The sequence below is a fragment of the Durio zibethinus genome, chromosome 19 (assembly GCF_047325235.1).
Source record: "Durio zibethinus cultivar Kanyao isolate XHJ-2024 chromosome 19, ASM4732523v1, whole genome shotgun sequence".
Lineage (NCBI taxonomy): Eukaryota > Viridiplantae > Streptophyta > Magnoliopsida > Malvales > Malvaceae > Durio > Durio zibethinus.
The window spans coordinates 8,059,741-8,081,100 of NC_143180.1; the positions used below are offsets into that span (position 1 = coordinate 8,059,741).

The 21,360-nt window shown below is 28.3% G+C and overlaps 1 pseudogene; it reads right to left on the minus strand.

The window, feature by feature from the left end:
• Positions 1-1,066: 1,066 nt before the first annotated feature.
• On the minus strand, positions 1,067-21,224 carry LOC111309564 (uncharacterized; annotated as a pseudogene).
• Positions 21,225-21,360: the final 136 nt, after the last annotated feature.

Consider the following 21,360-nt stretch of genomic DNA (forward strand, 5'->3'; position numbering starts at 1 on the left):
CTCTCGAGCCAAACCCTTTCTTAAAAGATGTCATCTAATAGATTTCGAATTTAAGTCTTAGCACCTATAAATTTTTTTTATTCAGGATGTAGCCTACTTTGTTAGGAAACAAAAAACTTTATATTCACGACTTAAATCACATGTAAGAGTAAAACTTTGCCTAATCATTTTTCAAAATATGGATCAACAAAACTGTTGATTACCAAATATATATAATAGTGTTCTTCTCCTGTAAAAAGATAATTACAAATAGATGTGTGCATTTTAGGATTTTGAATGTAAACTTTATTGGGAATTTTTCCCATATACAAATATAATATAGCTGTTTCCCAGTCTCACTCAAGAGTTTTAAGCAATCACATTTAAAGAAGAAACACCATTGCATTCACATTTAAAGAAGCAACACCATTGCTTCTTGTTTGGATATGATTGAAGGATTGATTCCTATTGAATTCACGAGTGATATACTCCTCTGTAACCTTTCAAAGGATAGATGCAAGTAACACAAAACATGCATAAGCAGCCTCAATTCTTTTTTTTTTCTTTCTTTCTCTATAATTCATATTTTGAAAATCAATTTCTAACCATAATTAAACGAAAAAAAAAATGAACTGCAACGAACTTGCTTCTGCCTCTATTATTATTCTTTCTCAACATGCCAACCAAAATTGGATCGGTGAATTAGGATTGAAAAAAAAATGAGAAAAAAAAAAGAAAAGAAAAACTAATCCATATGAATGACAAATAAAGAAATTTCGATCATATGAAAATAGGTGATAGTAATTTGCAAACTTAGATGAGTGCAAACAAGTCGATAAGTGATTAATTCAGCTGCTTTTAAAAAACCTAACATGACAAATAATATGGAATCAAATTGATTCAAATTTAATAGTGCCTTATATATGGAAATAACCATTGACAACAACAAAAATTTTTTTTAAGAGTATTATCTTAGAAATTTTTAATATTTTCTTTGTGGAAAAAGTTTGACTAGTTATCTGAAAAAGAAAATTTAATAATATATAATTAAGAGCGATGAAGGTACCTTCATTTTGGACCTAAAATACGTATCAGTACTGCCTTTGGTCTGCAAGAAAAACATAAAGCTTAAGTGAAAGCTACCCTAAAAGGAAGTTAAATGCATTCCATGTACTTTTCAATAAGCTTAAAGTATAAACAACTGCATATCTTACCTTATTGATCCTGCTCAATATTGATTAAAAACTTTATTTTGATATCCTTGAGCTTGGAAACAACATCCTTCATATCTATCCTGTCTTCTGGTAACTCGGATGAACAATCCAAAGCTAATTCCATAATTGATGATATACAATTTGCTTTAACAACAAAATATTCATCTTCTTTATGCACTAAATTGGAATCTGCTACATCAATTATTCCGTTAGATAGTGACATTTTCATCCAATGCCTCATACTCATTTCTGCCACAAAAATTTCATCTGTTGGCCTCTTTCTTGTGAAAATTTCCATTAATAAAATACCATAGCTGTACACATCACTTTTTGTAGAAATAATTCCTGCTGATCCATATTCTGTATTTTAAACATAATTGAATAAGTAAAAGATGTTATATTATCATCATCATTAAAGAAAATGGTAATGACATAATAGTTAATTAGAATAGGAAAATTTAATGAAAACATCACCTGGTGCCATATAGCCAATAGTGGCAAGTGTCATGGTTTGTTTCACACAATCTTCCTCTCCCAACAGTTTGGCAATACCAAAATCTCCCACATGTGCTACCATGTCTTCGTCTAATAAGACATTACTTGGTTTTAAGTCACAATGGACTACAGGTAATGGATGTCCCAAATGGAGGTACTCTAGTGCTGATGCAACATCTACCATTATGTTGATTCTTTGTAAGATATCCAAAAAATAATTGTAAGAATACAACCATTTCTCAAGGCTACCATTAGGCACAAATTCAAGCACTAGGGCTTTGAAGTCTATATTAGAACAACTAGTAACAACTTTGACAAGATTGCGATGAAGGATATTGCGCATCACTTCACATTCTATGTCAAAACTTCTAAATGCTCCATCTATTTGCAAATTGAAAACTTTAATTGCAACATTTGTCCCATCTGGAAGGATCCCTTTGTATACAGTGCCAAAACTTCCTGAACCAAGCAAGTTGTGTTCGTTAAATCCATTAGTCCCCTGCCATAATTGATTTTACGAAACTCTTCTCCATTGTTCTAGCGGAATTAAAGCTTTCTCAGTTACCAAAACTGCATTCCTGTTCTGCCTTTTTTTGCAGACAATAATGAAGGCTGCAATTGTTATCATTGAAGCAATTGCCGATGAAACATATGTCAAAACGTGCACAATGGTCTTCTTGGATTGCATATGAATGCTATTTTTGCAAGGTGGGACTTGCAGCCTAGGTGAACCACAGAATGCATAATTTTTGGCGAATGATTTGGCTGTGAAGTTCACAAAGGGTCCTCCACTAGGGATTTCTCCTTCCAATCTATTGAAAGACACATTAAAATAGTTTAGATCGGAAAGTCTTTCTAATGACTTGGGAATGACTCCAGAAAGATTGTTGTTAGATAAATCCAAAGTTTTTAAACTCATCAAGTCACCCATTGATTGAGGAATAGGACCTTGTAGTCTATTACTAGAAAGAGCAAGAGCTTGTAGATCACTGAGACTTCCAATCGTGGGCGGAATATTACCTGATAATAAATTCCTTGACAACTTCAAATATGTCAGTACCTTCAAATTTCCAATGTCAAGTGGAAGTGAACCGTTAAAATAGTTCGATGACAAGTCTACTTTTAAGATATCTTTAAGGCTCCAAAAGGTTGAAGGTATTACTGAATGGAATTTGTTGAAGGACAAGGATAAATGTCTTAGAGAAGTCAAATCCCCCAAACATGTCGATAGAGATCCATCAAGCTCATTAGCAGCTAACAGTAATCTGCACAATTCCTTTAAACCACAAAGCTCTGACGGGAGGGACCCTTGTAATTTATTATCATCAAGTTCCAAAACTTGGAGATTTTTTAGCCTTCCTATTGTTGCTGGAACAGATCCACTCAATTCATTCAAGGAAAGGTCTAAACGTATCATGTTGCTTAAGTTACCAATTTCAATAGGAATGTTGCCTTTAATTTTGCAATCATGGAGAATCAAATATTGAAGTGATGCAGAGAGATTTGTGATAGAAGGTAGAATAATTCCATTCAATGGATTCCACGATAGCTCTAAAACGCTTAGATACCTGCAATTTGCCAAGGGATAGAGAAAGCTCGAAGTTCCGATGCTCAAATTGTTTGACCAAAGTCGCAGCCCCTCGAGGAGTCTTAAATTGCCAAGTGAATTTGGAATATGACCATCGAATGAGTTTTCACCCATATCTATGGATCTGAGATTAGAAGCATTGGAGATAGTGTCGGGAATATTTCCAGTGAGATAATTTTGCCATAGGTAGAGCGCATCAAGATTTGGAATAGACCTCACGTTTGATAATTTACCTAAAACCAAAAAAAAGTTTGCATCATCAATATCTAAAATATATAATATATAATATATCATTAATAATGACAAAAGATCAACTTACACAATATAAAACTGAGAAAGTTTTATATATTTTTTTAATCATTAATTATAATAAATTTAAAAGATGAGAGAGATAAATAAAAAAATATTAATTTTTATCTCTTGGATATATTAAAATCAATGATTAGAAAAATATTTAATTTTTTTTTTAATTTTACACTATATAATTTGATATCTCCTTATATAATATATATAACTTTTACGTTCAATTAAGGTACATGCCTACATGGTGGATAGATGGTTTCTTCATGATATGATCATTTGCACAAACAATTAGCCTAAGAAATTAGGGTTTTGTGTATTTGTACTTTTCTTTAAATTCATATTATATCTTGATATCTATGATTAGTTATTGTTTTTCATAATTTAGCTAAATAATTAATCTACTCAGCAGGTAAAGAAATGCTACGATAAATGGAGGATTGAGGATGGACATGACTGAAGGAGTGGTTCATTTCTATTGATCCAGTTCAAATTTTATGGAACGAAGGGGATTTTGATTGGATTTTTTTTCTCCCTCAAGTTAAATTTCTAATTTAATTTGAAAAGGTTTTATACATTTGTAGAACATTTTAAAGAGACCTTATTTGTTTTTAAAAAAAAATTTTGGTTTGATAATTTTTAAATGATTATTTATTTTATCATCCTAAAATAAAACCACACAAAAAAAAAATTATGAAGAAATTACCCGACAAACTATTGTTTGAGAGATTAATTTCTTTCAAAAAAGACATGTTGAAGAGGGAAGGTGGAATTGGCCCATTTAGACGCATAGACACTGCGGAAAATATTTCCAATGCAATAAGATTTCCAATCTCTCGTGGAATTTCACCTGCAAGTATTTGTGGAAATATTGTAAAATCAAAATATTGAAAAGGAGCAACTAAACTGTATATACTTGCAAGTTAGATCAACCGTAAAAGTACGGCCTATGGCGTGACGTTATATTTAATAAACAAAATATCATAAAAACAAAAGAAAAAAAAAAAGTGGCTTAGCTTCATCTAAGGAGAGGGAAAAAAATATATATGCTCGTTAGAAAGAGAAAGGGAAATTGCTTTGAAAGTTAGTGGAAAAAAAAATGATTTCGATTTTTTGAGACCTGAAATGCAATGAAAATTTTTATCATGTGATATTAAGTAGAAAAATGATAAAGAAATTGGAATATTTTAAATAAATCAAGCAGATGATATATAAATCAATAAAATATCTTGGCTAAATATACATCAAAATAAAAAGTATGATGGTAAACTCGTACTGATTAAAAGAGTAATGGTAAATTTAAAATAATTACATAAATTGAGCGATAAATTTGCATCTTATTCATTTTTAAAATATCAAAAATTTAAGTCAAAATAAAAAAAAAAAGGATTAGAAAAATGAAAACAGAAAACAAAACCCAAATGTAAGTAATTACTCAGTAATTAAGAAATCAAATGTAAAAACCTTAGAGACATGCTTGGCAAATAAAACAATCAAATCTGTCCCATGTTGCAAGTGCAAGAATCAATCAAATCAACTTGTTTTTCATTAATATCAAAGCTTGTCCTAAGAAACGATAACATTATATTTGGTTAGAAGAAAAGAGGAAAAAAAAAAACAAAAGGAAGTGAAAAGAAAATAATGTTTTCTTTCCTTTATTTCCTTTGTTTGATAGAAGAAAAATAAGAAGAAGAAAATTTGGTGATTTGAATTTTTCCCTCTCTCCCGAATTTAATCTTTTCCAATTGAGAGGAAAACACTCTGTTCACTTAAATTCATAGTAGATTTAAAAATATGCAATGCACAGATAATAATTTTAATTTATAATAATTTTTTAATATAATAAAATTATAAATTATAAAAAGAATTTGAAAAAAATTAAGAATATATAAAAAATAATTACATCATTTATAAATCATTATCATCTAAAAAGCAAAGCAAAAGTACGATATTCATATAGGATGAAAATGTTAAGACGGTAGATTTGGAAGAAAAACTTCTAATAAAATAGTTTTTATATGCATGGAAAGGACATCTCAATCGATATCAATGATATTGTAAATAAATTTATTAATTACACTAAACTTTAAAATTTTAGCATAAAAGTAATTATGACTTATTTTGTGAATAATTTAAAAAACAAAACAGTAATGGGTATTTAACTTGTTTGAGAAAAACAGAAAAAGCTTGAAATTTAGTCTAATAATGGTATTAAATTATATAAACTTACTAAACTCGTAGTTTTGCTAAATAGTTAAATATGATCATGAACAAAAACTTCTTTTGATACGTAGACACTCATCCGTGTCTAGAATCAATCGAAGTTTGTTTTATTGTTATTATTTTGTTATTATCATATCATTATATTATCATATTGTTACCGTACTATACTATATTATGTTGTATCATATTATTATATTATATTATTATTACTATTGTATAATTATATTATAATACATTATATTATTACTATAGTATATTACATTACTACTATTATTATTATATCATATCATATTATATTATATTATACTATACTATATTATACTATATTATATTATTATTATTATTATTATTATTATCATTTATTTTTGTTTTTATTTTTTTCCTTTTTTCCAATCTGCAATCATATATTTGGGAAATAGAAATCTAAATTCAATCCCCACAATCAAAGGTTTTATTTCATAATTGGGGGGTTTCGAAGATTCAATCCAAACAGATTGATGAAAACTAGCTTAAAATCTTACTTGGGCAGAATCCAATCCCAGGGTTCAAGCCTGGATTGATTTTGCCCAATCCCTAAGTTGATTAAAGACTCCTTATAAATTGAACAATGAATCGAAGAAACAGACAAGATGATTGATTTTGGAACAAAAGAGGGATTGGTAAAAAATCAAGTTGTTTTAAGTCTGAAAACGGGTTCTGGGCAGTAGGGTTACTGGAATTTTGTTTCAAAGCTATTTGGGAATTCTGGGTTTAGATCCAGAAAATTAAGATTATGGGAAGTTTCTGAAAAATTCTGAAAATTTTTTAGATTTATGAGATTTTTTAGAAAAAATTGGGTTTTTAGGGATGAACTTTGAATTTTTTTAATGAGTTTTTTGGCGAATGTTGGATTTTTCGATCAGTTTTTCAGAAATCAGTGAGTTTTTTTCTAGTTTTCAATGATGTTCTTGAGGTTTTTCTAGAGAGAAGATCAGAGGATTTTGGCTAGAGAGAAGGAGAACAGAGCATCAAGGACAAAAATGCTGAAAACTAGGTTTTATAGGGTGCCAAAATGACATCATTTTGGACAGTTAGGATCCGCGTGTGGCTCGTTGACTCGGGTACTGACCCACGCGTTGACCCAACCCAAATCACTAGTTTTTCTTTTTCTAATTTAATTTAATTTTTTATTTATTTTATATTTTGATTTTGATTTTTCTTTTTAGTTTTATTTATTTCATTTTACTGATTTTTATTAGTTATTTATTTTTATTGAATGATTTATCATTTATTAAATATTTTGCCAAAAAAATTATTTTTTTGAAAAACAAAAGAAACAATAATAATAATAATAATAAAATAAAAATAAAAAATAAAAAAATCTTTTTGAATCTCGCTAAACTATTGGAAGGTTTTTCATTGAATTAAATCTTATGGAATCCACCAAACTATTGAAAAATTTCATAAATCAATTTCAAAAAATAAAATTAATTTATCCTCAAACTATTAGAGGATTGCTTCGTAAATTAAGTCTTATCAAATTATTAGGAGACTTAATGAAATTCTTAAAAATGTTATAAACATTTTTGTAATAAAAATCTCACCAAATTATTGGGAGATCTACTTTAAAGTAAGTCATACCAAACAATTGGAAGACTTTAGCAATTTTTTTGAACAAAATATATTAATAAATCCAATGACGGTTCCTCTTCAGAGTGAGACATTAGTCCCCATGAATACTCATGAGGTGAGAGAATTATCTTAAATTGCTACTAAACTATTGGGATAATTTTAAGACTAATTTTCAATATTTAATATTTTGGTAAAAGCAAAAACATTTTTTCAAGGCTTGGATAATTTGCAATCAAACTAGTACCATTTTTGGATGGGTGTTGTGAGGGTGCTATAACCTTTCTCATACGTAACTGTACTCTCGAACCTAAATCTGGTTTTGTGGATCAAATTCGATCAGGTGGCCAATCACACCTTCACAAAAAAAGATTGGTGGTGACTCCTCTAATCTATGTCTAGCAGTAGGTCCACAGATTTATACGTTATGATAGTTTGATGACTCCACTAGAGACATCGAGAGTCAAGCCAGTAAACGATTTCTTATTATCCAAGCTTTGCCTAATAAATTTGAAATATATTTTTTTTATTTCTTTTCATTACTTAAGTTTATTTTAGTTATTCATTTATTTATTGTATATATTTATCATTCATTTGCATGTGCATAATATAAAGCTCTCTACCTAAGCTCTACCATTAAGAGGGAGTGAAGTGCTTATGCCCTAGTGAGATTTCATGTCTTCGTATGAGCCTGCGAAACACTCCCACTCAAATTGAACCCTTTTCACTTGAAGCTTATGATAGGTAAGGATCGGGGTGCCTTACTAGTCTGTGATGGGTAATGATATAAGAAACAATTTGAGAACCTTTTAAAAGTAATCCAAGCCACATATAGTTAACCCTAAGGGTCCAAACCTAGATAAAGCCATGCCTTCCCCTCGTGTTAGAAAATCCTAAATAAGACACATGATTGGATGTTTGTTTTACTTGTAACATTATGTGTTGGTTTTTTTTTTGTATGTATATATTTGCATACTAATCCCATATGTTGGTCTTTGTATATTTTTACTAACTCTCACTTTTATCATGCATTCACATTATTAGATTTATCATAAGGAATATTTGCCATGAAATAATTTTTGATAAGAAAAATCTTAGTTATATCCATGAAAAGCCTAGCAAAGTTCTCTACTGACCTAAAAAAGGAGTCCAAAGAGTTGAAGCTTGCAAACAAAAAGCTAAAAAAGGAGGTTCAAACACTAAAACAAGAAAAGGATGGATGAAAGAGTTTGTGCAATGATCTTAATACAACAAGGTCATCTATTAATAAAGAATTGGCCCAACTTTTAGAAAAAAAAAATTATAAGCAAAAATACAAGAAAGGGACGTAATGCTCTTTGAAGGCTAAAAGCATATCTAGAAGCTAAACAAAGTAGTGGTGGGAATCAGAGCCCAAATGAGGGCCATAACCGAATAATGTGAGTAAGTGAAAGAAACATATGTGCAAAAACATAACCAGTTAAAGTCCCTACTTGATTGAATCATTGTGGCTATTTACAAAGCTAAAGACATGGTAGAAATGATTAAAAAATGAAAAACAAGGCTGCCATTAGTGGGAGCACACGGTCAAAAATTGATAAATTTCTTTAATAAAGTACAAAGCCAGTATCGACGAGTTGTGGGTTTCTTTTTTCAATGGCTTTAGACTTTTCTCAGTGATTTTAGACTTTTCTCAGTGGTTTTAGACTTTTCATGGATGTAATGTTGGATTTGGTTAAAAGTGACTTTTAATAAAGATTTTTTTTGGTAATAATTGTTATGTGGTAAATTCTCCTTATTGTATTCATGCATTTTGTCTTTGTTTTCATTTTCATACCTAATTTAAAGGTTTCAAAAGCATTATTTTAAATTTGCACATTGTGGAAATCAAAGTTTGAAGATAGCTTAACACAAGTTTTATACCCAAGCTAGAGTAAAAAAAAATGAAACAAGATAATGCAAATCATCTCAAAAGGAGAAAAAAGGCTTAGGAGATACTTGAGGGAAAATTAAGCAAGATTCTGAATATTTGGAAAAGATAAATGAAGGAAAAGAGGTGGAAAAAGATAGTTCGCATGAAGTTATTGAATCACATATCCATCAGGTTTTGGTCCATATCAGACCCAAACCACTCTAAGTCCTCAACCATAACAAACTATGCCTTATGCACCCGATTAAAAGAATGTTTAGAGTTATACCAATCATATTTTTGTTGAAAGGGTAAATGAGCCCATTCAAATCCCTAAACCTGATGAGACAAAAAAAGAAGTGAAGTTGCATACAGCTACGCCTTCAGAAGACTTTAAGACCAATCAAGCTATAAGCATGATTGAAAAAAGATTACGGGCTATGGAAGGTATTAATTTTTATGGATCCATAGATACTGTCAACCTTTTTTTGTTGCCAGATGTGACTATTCTTGTAAAATTCAAAGTACTAGAATTTGAGAAGTACAATGATACTAAGTGCCTCATTATACTTATGACAATGTATTATCATAAGATGGCAACACATGCCAGTAATGAGAAATTACTCATGCATGTATTTTAAGACAACTTATCACGTCTGCTGTAATATGACATGTGCAGTTGGATAGGACTCGTATTAAATCATGAAAAATTTTGACACGATCCTTTATAAACCAATACGTCATATCATAGACATGGCTCTTGATCGTCTTTCGTTATAAATTATGAAGAAAAAAGCATCCAAATCTTTCAATAAGTATGCCCAAAGGTGGTAGGATGTCACTGTTTAGGTATAACTTCCCTTAACAGAGAAAAAATGATAATGCTATTTGTAAGCACTTTAAAATTATTGTATTATAAGAATATGATAGGGAATACGACTAAAAATTTTACCAATATAGTGATTTCAAGGGAGATCATTAAAAATGCAATCAAGAGTGATAAATTAAAAAATAAGAGTTTTTTGCTGTTAAAAAGATGTTAAAGAAGAAAGAAAGTGAGACTTAAGCTGCGAGTTTTAAAAAGTAGTAATTCAGAAACTACCTTTAACGGATCTATCCCATATATCATCTTATTGTAAGTCATGCTTTTACTGCAATCTACCAATCAACTACACGACCTTTTTATCCATCCATAGCTAGGCTTTCTATTCGTCTAACTACCTCAACAAGTAGTGTGCGAGAATCATGGAATAGAAAAAAGCTCACATTTAGGGAAAAACTCACATTTGACTATATTCCCATGAACTACATAAAATTATACCAAAAGGTTTACAAAAACCATGATTGCTTTCGTTCTTGCAAAACAACTTGAACCTTTTTATCCCAAATAGTATAATTTTACTACTCATTATGACTATCATTATAGGGTAACTAGCCATTTTATTGAAAAGTGTATCCCTTTAAAAACATATAATACAAAGTCTAATTAAAAAAGGGCTGATAAACTTCGACACCGGTGGAAACACGGCATTTAATGTCAGTAGTAGCCCATTGCCCAATCATCCAAGGGTAGAAGTTTGAAAGGTTGATTGGAACTGCTTATCCTCTTAGGATTTCTTGATAATAGGGATTTCTTTTATGCACTTGGATTTTATCTTATTTTTCATCATTTTAATAAAGTGACATGTTTGATGCATTTTCATGATATTCTTCTTTTGCATAAATCTCTATTATTTGCTTTTACTTTCTCATACCTTTTTCCCATATCCACTCTTTGATTCTAAATATTGAATGTTTAAACAGTAGTGACGATAATCCAGGATTTGATTTTGAAAACCTCATTCATGATTCATTAAGATTGCTAAATAAAAGAAAGATAAATCTGGTGAAGAATCTCAAAAGGGATACAATACATAATCTTTGCAAATGTTCATTCACAAATCTATTCTTGATCAATAAATGCTCTCCATTAAGAGTATTCATGCTTGAAATAAAAAATGATCATCTTTCTTCTATCTTTAAAAAAAAAGTAAAATTATACTTTACTACCCCATTTGAGCCTATTGAAAATTTTTTTAAAAAACCCTAACCAAAAATTACCCTCACACTGGGAAGCAAAGTCAAGAAGTTTGTAATTTAAGGGGCAAAGTCTTTTTGTGTTCAAATTTTCGTGAAAAATGATGAAAAAAAATGAAGAAAAAATTGATGGGGCAAAATGCCAATGTGCTCTACTTGAAAAAATGATCATTGGTTTGATTATCTTTTAAATATAATTTAAGCCCATTTTATCCATTTTTTTTTACAACCTTTACCCTAGCCTATGTTACATTCCTTAAAAGTTTATTTTGATCGAATGTGAATACTCGATTTGAAGAATCTTGAATTGAATTAAGGTAGGTTTACCATTAGATTGTTTGAAACTTTGATCGGAGTATCACTGGTGGATCAGAGAATAAATGGGAAAGAGGTATGGCAAAAAAAAAAAAAAAGAAGAAATTGCAAAAATTAAATAAAAATACGAAAAAAAAACTTAAATTGAAAATCTGAAAAGACAGTTTAAGTAAAAATAAAAACTTGAAAAAGAATAACTTCATATGAAGGTCCCAGGAATGAGGATTATTAGCTTAAAGATTAAAGATATTAATGGAATATGTTTTTGAAAGATGATTATGAGTTTGAGTTTCAAATTATTTGAATAATCATTATTTTGGATGCTATGTCCTATTTGAATAATCATAGCATTTTGCCCTTGTTCACATTTGAGTTATTCTTGACCATGCCTTTTGTTCTTTCAACAATAAAGACCCATTTTTCTTACCCTTCACCAAATGAATATCCTTTAAATGAATCAAGAAAATGTATCATGCATGTCACTAATTTGAATGATGATAAATAAATGAATGACAATGTTCAGAAAGAGTTTTTCATTATTTTAAAGGAAATCGAAGACAAAATAAGCAAAAAAATTTGAAAAAATGCTTTTAAAAGGGACAAATAAAGCAATACAGATGACCCAATGATGAATCCAATGATAGATTGGTGGACATGACTTATGAGTCATAACCAGATGAAAAGAAAGACATAAATTAGCTGATAGAATTTGTCTTGAGATTATTAATACTGAAAAACTAAAAAAGATTGGTACAGTTTTGAGAACTTTATCACCACAATTGAAATTTCATGACATCAGTATTACATACATTGTGTTTACATTTGCATCCTAGATAGGACATGCATTTACATCATTGCATTATCACTTATTACTTATTCGATCTTAACTCAACCCAGATTATTTTTTTGATTTGCAATTCATTCCGGTCATTCATCTTCGACCTCAACTTGGTCTTGGTCATTTTATTTTTTAGACTTGTGATTTCGTCTTGGTCATTCATTTTTTACCTCGACTTGGTCTTGATCGTTTTATCTTTTAGACTCATGGTTTCATCATGGTCATTCATCTTTGACCTCAACTCGGCCCTAGTCGCTTTATCTTTTAGATTTGTGGTTTTATCTCAGTCATTCATCTTCGATCTTGACTCGATCCTGGTCGCTTTATCTTTTAGATTCATAATTTTTTCTCGGTCATTTGATCTTGCCTCAGTCTATATCACTTTCTTGACTCGCGATTTATCTCAATCATTCATTTTTTACCTTGACTTGGTCCTGGTCATTTCATTTTTCTTGACACGTGGTTTCATCCCTGTCATCTGATTTCGGCTTAACACAGATCATTTTTTTTGATTCGCGGTTTCATTTCGGTTATTCATTTTTTACCTTGACTCAATCCTAGTCACTTCAGTTTTTAGACTCATGATTTCATTCTAGTCATCTGATCTTGGCTCAGTCTAGATCATTTTTCGGATTCACGGTTCTGTCCCAATCACTCGATCTTGGCTTAGTTCAGATCCTTTTTCTGACTCGCGGTTCAGTCCCAATCATTTTTGCTTATTAACCTGACTCTTGGAACATAATGGGTTTCTAGGTCTTTGCATCTTCTCTGTCTAACAAAAATATGTAAAGAGAGACAGCTGTAGACACCCATCCGTGTTCAAGGTCAATCGAAGTCTGTTTTACTATTATTATTTTGTTATTATCATATTATTATATTATCATATTGTTATCATACTATTCTATATTATATTGTATCATATTATTATATTGTATTATTATTAATATTGTATTATTATATTATAGTATATTATTACTATAGTATATTACATTACTACTATTATTATTATTATATCATATTATATTATATTATACTATACTATATTATATTATTATTGTTATTATTATTATTATTATTATTATTATTATTATTTATTTTTGTTTTTATTTTTCTTTCTTTCATTTCTTCCAATCTGCGATTGTAGATTTGGGAAACAAAAATCTGAATTCAATCCCTATAGTCAAAGGTTTTATTTCATAACTGGGGGTTTCGGATTCAATCCAAATAGATTGTTGAAAACTAGCCTAAATTTTTGCTCAGATAGAATTCATTCCTAAGATTCAAGCCTAGATTGATTCTACTTGATCCCTAAGTTGATTACGGACTCCCTATAAATTGAACAATGAATTGAAGAAACAGACAAGATGGTTGATTTTGGAACAAGGGAGGGATTGGTAAAAAATCATGTTGTTGTAAGTCTAGAAATGGGTTTTGGGCAATAAGGTTATTGGAATTTTGTTTCAAAGCTATTTGAGAAATTTGGGTTTAGATTCGGATTTCTGGAGTTACAATTGGGATTCTGAGAAGTTTTTGAAGAATTTTGGAAAATTTTGAGATTTCTGATATTTTTTGAAAAAAACTTGGCTTTTAGGGATAAACTTTGAATTTTCCAATGAGCTTTCTAGCAAAGGTTGAATTTTTCAGCCACTTTTAGGCCAATTTTCCAGAAACTTATAGGTTTTTTCTAGTTTTTGGAGGTGTTCTTAAGGTTTTTCTAGAGAGAGATCAAAGGATTTTAGCTAAAGAGAGAGGGAGTAGAGAGCGTCTAGGGCAAAAAAGCTAAAAATTAGGTTTTATAGAATGTCAAAATGACGTCATTTTGGACAATTCAGGATCTGCACGTGACCTGTTGACTAGTGTGTTGACCCGCGCATTAACCCAACCCGAATCACAGGTTTTCCTTTTTCTATTTTAATTTCATTTTTTGATTTTATTTTGTATTTATTTTATATTTTGATTTTGATTTTTAGTTTTTTATTTCATTTTACTAATTTTTATTAATTATTCATTTTTATTGAATGATTTGTCATTTATTAAATATTTTGCAAAAAACATTTTATTTTTTTGGAAAACAAAAGAGACAATAATAATAATAATAAAACAAAAAACAAAAAATATAATAAAATAAAAAAATTCGAATCTCGCCAAACTATTAGAGGGTTTTTCATTGAATTAAATCTTATGGAATCCACCAAACTATTGAGAAATTTCATAAATCAATTTTAAAAAGTAAAAATATTTTTATCCTCTAAACTATTGGAAGATTGCTTTCTAAATTATGTCTTAACAAACTATTAAGAAACTTAATGAAATTCTCAAAAATTTTATAGACATTTTTGTAATAAAATCTCACTAAACTATTAAGAGATTTGCTTCAAAGTATACCAAATTATTGTGAAACTTTACTAATTTTTTTGAACAAAATATATTAATAAATATGACAATAGAGCATCTTTAGAATGTGATACTAGTCTTCATGAATACTTTTGAAGTGAAAGAATTATCTTAAATTATTACCAAACTATTGGGATAATTTTAAGACTAATTTTTAATATTTAATATTTTGGTAAAAACATAAACATTTTTTAAGGCTTGGATAATTTGAAATCAAACTAGTATCATCCTTGGATGGGCGTTGTAAGGGTGTTATAACTTTTCTCACATGTAATCATACTCCCAAACTTAAATTTGATTTCGTGGATCAGATTCGATCAGGTAACCAATCACACCTTAATAAAAAAAATTGGTGACGACTCCTCTAATCTATGTCTAACGATAGGTTCACGAATTTATATGTTATGACATGATATTTTAATTATTAAAATAAAAATGTCATTTGAGCAAATAAGAAGAAAATTTTCAAAATTAAAACCAAAATTACAGCCATTGAATAGACCAAGATGAACACTGTAATCATGGACAAAATTATGGGATTCAATTGAAAGAAAAATCGAAACATACTCTAAACAACAAATATTGGAAAAAAATACTTTTAAAAATCAAAGAATCAATTGAGATTACTTTTTTATTTTTAATAAGAAAAATAAAGAAAATTATTAATTACTTAATAAAGGCAATGACATAATTTTTATGACAAAAAATCACATATCGCTATCGAAATAAAGGAGAGAAGAGGTAATAAAATGGAAAAGAATTAAAAAATAAAAATCAAGCCTATAAAGAAAGGACGCACAGCTACCACTTATCATAATAGAGTCAATGAATCCTTTAGTTTTATACTATAAAATTTTTAAAACTATAAAATTTTGTTAGAGTATGATCAATCTCTTATTACCACATTAGACAACATGAAAAAAAAAAAAAAATTCAATAAACAGCTTTTTTAACATGTTAAGGTTTTTTTACAATTGTAAACTAAAGACAATTTTATATGGCTAAACACTAAATCTCAACCTTAAAAAGGAAAAATTAATTACAAACTCAATTGTAAGTTAACATATAGAAATATATGTAAGTGCATTGTCTAAAATAAATGATAAATAAACCATTGCTATAAAAATATGGTTAAGGTGATGAATGACTCTTAAAATATAGTAAAATATTTAATATAGTACTTAAATTTTAAAATTGTTTAATGTGATTTTTGAATTATAAATTTATTAATTAATGTGGTACTTTCACCTAACGTGACTAGCTCCAAATGATAACAAATGGCATACAAAAATCCTTTAAATATTATATTAATTCATAAATTTAATTATAGTTCATATATCATATTAAAATATTTTAAAATTCAATATCATATTAAGCATTTTATTATAATTTATGAATCATTTGTAACATTAATCAATTGAAATATTAAGAAGAGATATGATAATATAAAACAAAAAAAAAAAGAATGAAGTTTGAACCAAGTAAAATTGCAATGGTGTAAACCGGAAAGAATATAATGTTCATTTTTTTTATTCAATGGGAATTTAATCTTTAAAAAAAATAATAAAACACAAATTCAAAAAAAAAAAAAAAAAGAAAGTAAAATTACGGATACGCAAAATGTTAGAGAACCTACAAACTACATTGAAAATCATTGACACTTGAGCATCTATTTATAATAGTGAAATGAGAAGTATTTTCCTTGACTAATGCACTCATTAATCTTATTTTATCAAATTGAAGTAGTTTTAGATTTGATTCCTAAAATGAGGTATTTTGTAAATGTGGATTCCATGTCAGACCAAAAAATTTTAATTAATTAAAATTTTGTAAAATATTTAATTGGAAAAGGTTTACTATACTTCTCCGTTAGTTTTTTTTTTTTTTTCAATAAAAAAACGTAATCAAATATTTCACAATTAACAGAGAACAATTTTTAAGAACTCTAAAGAGAAATCAAAGGAACTAGAAAATCTCAAAATCCTAGAACTTTAAGCACTTAGTCAAGGTGGGGGCAAGAAGCCATTTTTGCCCAAGATGAAATGAAGGAAGATGCGGGCTTCGAAACCCAGTACTGGCATCTTCCTTTTGGATTGAATGGGATATTTGCTAGCTAAACCGCAACTCTTTTTTATCCTATTTACTTTACCACTTCTAACCATTACATGTTGCTTGATTAGCTTCTTCTCCATCAGTTAGCTGTTCTTTTGTAATCCTTCATCTAAAATCGAAAACTAAATTTAAAGAGAGATGTGGAGAAGAGGTAAGGAAAGGAAATGTTCTCATGGCTCACAAAAAACCAGCAAAATATAAGAAATTTATTGGTACAAAAACCCACAAACAAAAAATTAAGAGAGAAAGAGCAAATTCAAAACTAGAACCAAAAAATTAAACAAAATAAAAGAATGAAAACAATTTAAGACAAGGGAAAGTTTATAGAATAAAATTTGAAAAGCACTTTTCTGATTGGAGGTAATGGACAAAGAATTTGGTGAATACTGATATCATACTTTCATTACCATCCAAAAAGTCTTGTAATAAAAAAGATCCTATCCAATAAGCAGTTTTTTTACTTGAAACTTCTTGAGATATCTTTTTATTATGAAGGAGAATTATCCATTCTTATAGGAGTTGCTGGGTTTGCAAGGACAGCAGCAAAATATTCAAGATCACGTTATAATACCTTGATTATTTTGTCTTCATTTTTTTTCGGTTTTCTTTTTCAGTATTTTATTTTTGGAGACTTTTTTCATCGCTAGCCAATGTCTTTTTGAGTTAATCAGAGTTGCAAGGAGTTAGAGAAGGGGAGGATTGGAGAAAGAAGAGTAACGTGAAATTAAACCGACGTGTAATCTACATGTACAACAATACCTGCTTTTGGGAATAAAGTTTAATAGTACTCTAACTAAGATAATAAGATTCTAAAGTACATTACTTTGGGAAAAAACTCGTGAAATGAGAGATATAATTGTTAAAGTTTTAAATATAGATATTTAATGCATGTAATCATAAAATGGAAAAAATATATTTATAATATGGATTTTACAATAATTTTTGGATGATAATTAATTCAAATTTATGAACAATTTTTTTATGACCATTACTCTCTCATGCCCATCTTTGAGTATCCACCAAGAATCTTAAGATTTGGAGTGTCAATTTGTGAATAATTCTTGTAACTGTTTTATAGATTAGAAGGATAAAGAAGCTGTCAAATAATTAATCAATATGTAAATCCTCAAAGGATCATGAAGTAAACATCGATAAATTGATCTTGAGAATATTCAGATTAGCCTTGGAGTAAGTAATCCTAAACCTGTTGATTTCTTGTAGTACTACCAGGCTATAGTATTCTAGTTTTCACCTCTAAATTTGCTTATATAAATGTTTGGCATGTTAGAATATTTTTTTAATAACTTAAAAAAAAACTTTTAATGGTGAAAATTTAAATACATGTTTCAAGCTAAAATTTTTACATGAATATGTAGTCAATTAAAATTATGATAAATTTTGGTATTAAAAGCACTTATGATTAGAGAAAAAAATCAGTCAAATTGTAAAAACTGAAACTTTGATTGCAATGCTCTCTGCCATGAAATTTATATGATTTGAATCCTTGTCTCATTAGCTTTCTATGCATATATTACTCAAAATTTGTCATTAGCTAGCTAGTTTCTATTGATGAAATAATTTTCCATAAAACAATATCCAAAGACGTTTTCTTTTTTCTCAACCATTAGTAATTCATTTGATACATATCCAAAGACGATGGCCCCATTGCAGGCGGATAATTGGATTGATCCTTCAATTCGATCAAAATTTTATTTTATTTCAATTAATTCAATATATTTACGTAGGCATAATCAACTTACTAATGAAAGTGTAATGTTTTTAATGAAAAAAATCAAATTTATAAATACCACAATTTTTTAATATATGTTTTTGTCTTTATCAATTTTTATAAATTGCATAACAAATTAATATTTTTTATTTAGTTGTGAGTTTAATGAAGTTGATGGGATAAGATATTTTGAGTTTTGGAAAAGAGTAGTAATATCTGTCCTACCAATTTGTTTCAAATATTTGTATTTTCTATATAGCATATAGTTATTCTTTTATAAAATTATAAATATAAATATAAATTACAATTATAATAAAATATTATATTTATATAAAAATCACTAAATAATCAAATAAATTAACCAACAACTTATAACATAATTATAAAAATTTAACATAAAATTAAATCAAACTGACACGTATTGAAATTTGAACCTAAAACTTCAAAGATTCTATTACCTTCTCCTCGTCACTCTACAAACAATTAATTCTTGAGTAATTGTTCCAATATTGATTTTTTAATATGAAATATCTATCTATTAACTAAAAAAAAAAAAAGGAAAAAAACATTTTTCATAAAAACTTAAAGCAATATAATTATAATAAAAATTTTATGAGCTATCATAAAAAAATTATGAATTTAGAAAAACTAAAATAAAAAACTAGTTTTGCTTTTACCTGCCAAAAGAAAATTTCTTTTATATGCCAAAAGACAAAATAATATAAGATAAATTTTGCTTGCTTTTTTTTTTTTTAATATTCAAATATAAGCTTAGGGGCTTTTAACACAAATATCCAATTTCACTATTTGAATGAATAATAAAATTAATTTTGGTAAAATTGAAAACAATGATAACAGTGAAATTGAATATTGCAATGGTAAATTTAATTATTATAATGATGAATTTAAAATTAAAAATAAAATATATATTTAGATGTAAATACAGTGATTACAGTGGAATAAAAATAAAAATGACAATTAAGGATTTTACTTTAGAAATGTATTCATAAATTATTTATATATATATTTTTAATATTATTTATGATATTTATAAATTTATTTTTATTATCAAAATATTAATAAATATTTATTATATTTAATTAATAAGTTATTTTGAAAATTTTAAATAGAAAATATCATGAAAAAAGTAAAAATTAAATCACATAAAATAATTGTAACTATAAAGGTGTAAGAAGGAAAAACAAAAATATCATGGCTAAAATTGAAATGTGTATTGCGATGAGAAAAGAAGTTTTTGACCGGAACTTTTTGCTCCGGGGAATAAGCGAAGCCCATCTTCCTTCACCATTGTTATCCAAACAACGAACCAGTGCGATTTGACACAAAATTTGAGAGAAATCATGTCTCAATGATTCTAAACACTCATCCAAACGAGTACTAAATTAGCCAATTGTTCAACTAGACTTAAGGATGTTAACGGGTATGGTATAAGGTGGATGCAGTATTTTCAATTTTTAATTTTGGATTTTTATATTATATTTATATTTGTATTTATATTTAATGAGTATTTTAAATTTATTTTTATTTTTGTGAGCATTTAATGGGTGGAATTTTTTAAAAAATTAAAAACTAAAATTTTTTTGGTTATTTATTTTTGTTTTTACACATTTATATAATTTTTATAAATATATAATAATATATGTTTTTAAATAAAATATATTAATTTTCATTAATTTAAAATAAAAAATATATATTATTTAATAAAATTTTATTTATTAAATATATATAGGATACAATTACGAGTATGAACGAATATTATATTACTTGTTTCTGTCACAATTTTTGTCTTTATACTCAATAAAAATTTTAAATTCATATTTATTTTCATTTTCATCTTAAAATTTAATAACTATTTCTATATTCATTTGAATAAAAAATCAGTTTTTTACTCGGTATAAAGAAAATTAACAATTTTAAGTTAACTCTTACTGTTCATATAACTATTTTTAAAATAATAATATTCAATAAATTTAATATCCGAATCTCAAAATCTAAAACCCCCTTCGCTTATCTTCATATTGCGAATTCCTGTGTAAAAAAAAATGGTTTCCCGTTTTCGCATAGATAAGCCCATCAGGTGTTCCATTACCATCATTTGGAGTGTACAAGATGAAGAGCTTGGGACTTGAGAGCACCTGATTGCCACCTGATATTACTGGCAAAAAAGAGAGGAAATGGAGGCCCAAGGGAGAGAGATTGCCTGCAATGTGAAGGTTTTAAGGTTGAACCCGTCAGCAGGTAGAAGAAGATCACTAAAATGGAGGAACCAGAAAGTCTATTTTGACTCGAGAATATCACTCAAATGGAGGGAGTGACCGTGTTTTGACTGAGTCGGGATACGCCATTGGGGAGGTAAAGGTCAGATGAAGTTGCTGACTGTGGTTGCTTGCATGGGAGTTGAGAGCACCATCTAACAATTTAACGAGCCAGAAAGCACCAATCATGTTTAGGGGTTGGCTCAATTGCTAAATTCGTACATCTATTTGAATCCTATCCTGCTTGGATTGACTCCAAATGAGAATGCACAGGACCAAACTCAGACCTCTTTTCTTTTGCCGCTTAATGAAAAAAAATAAAAAA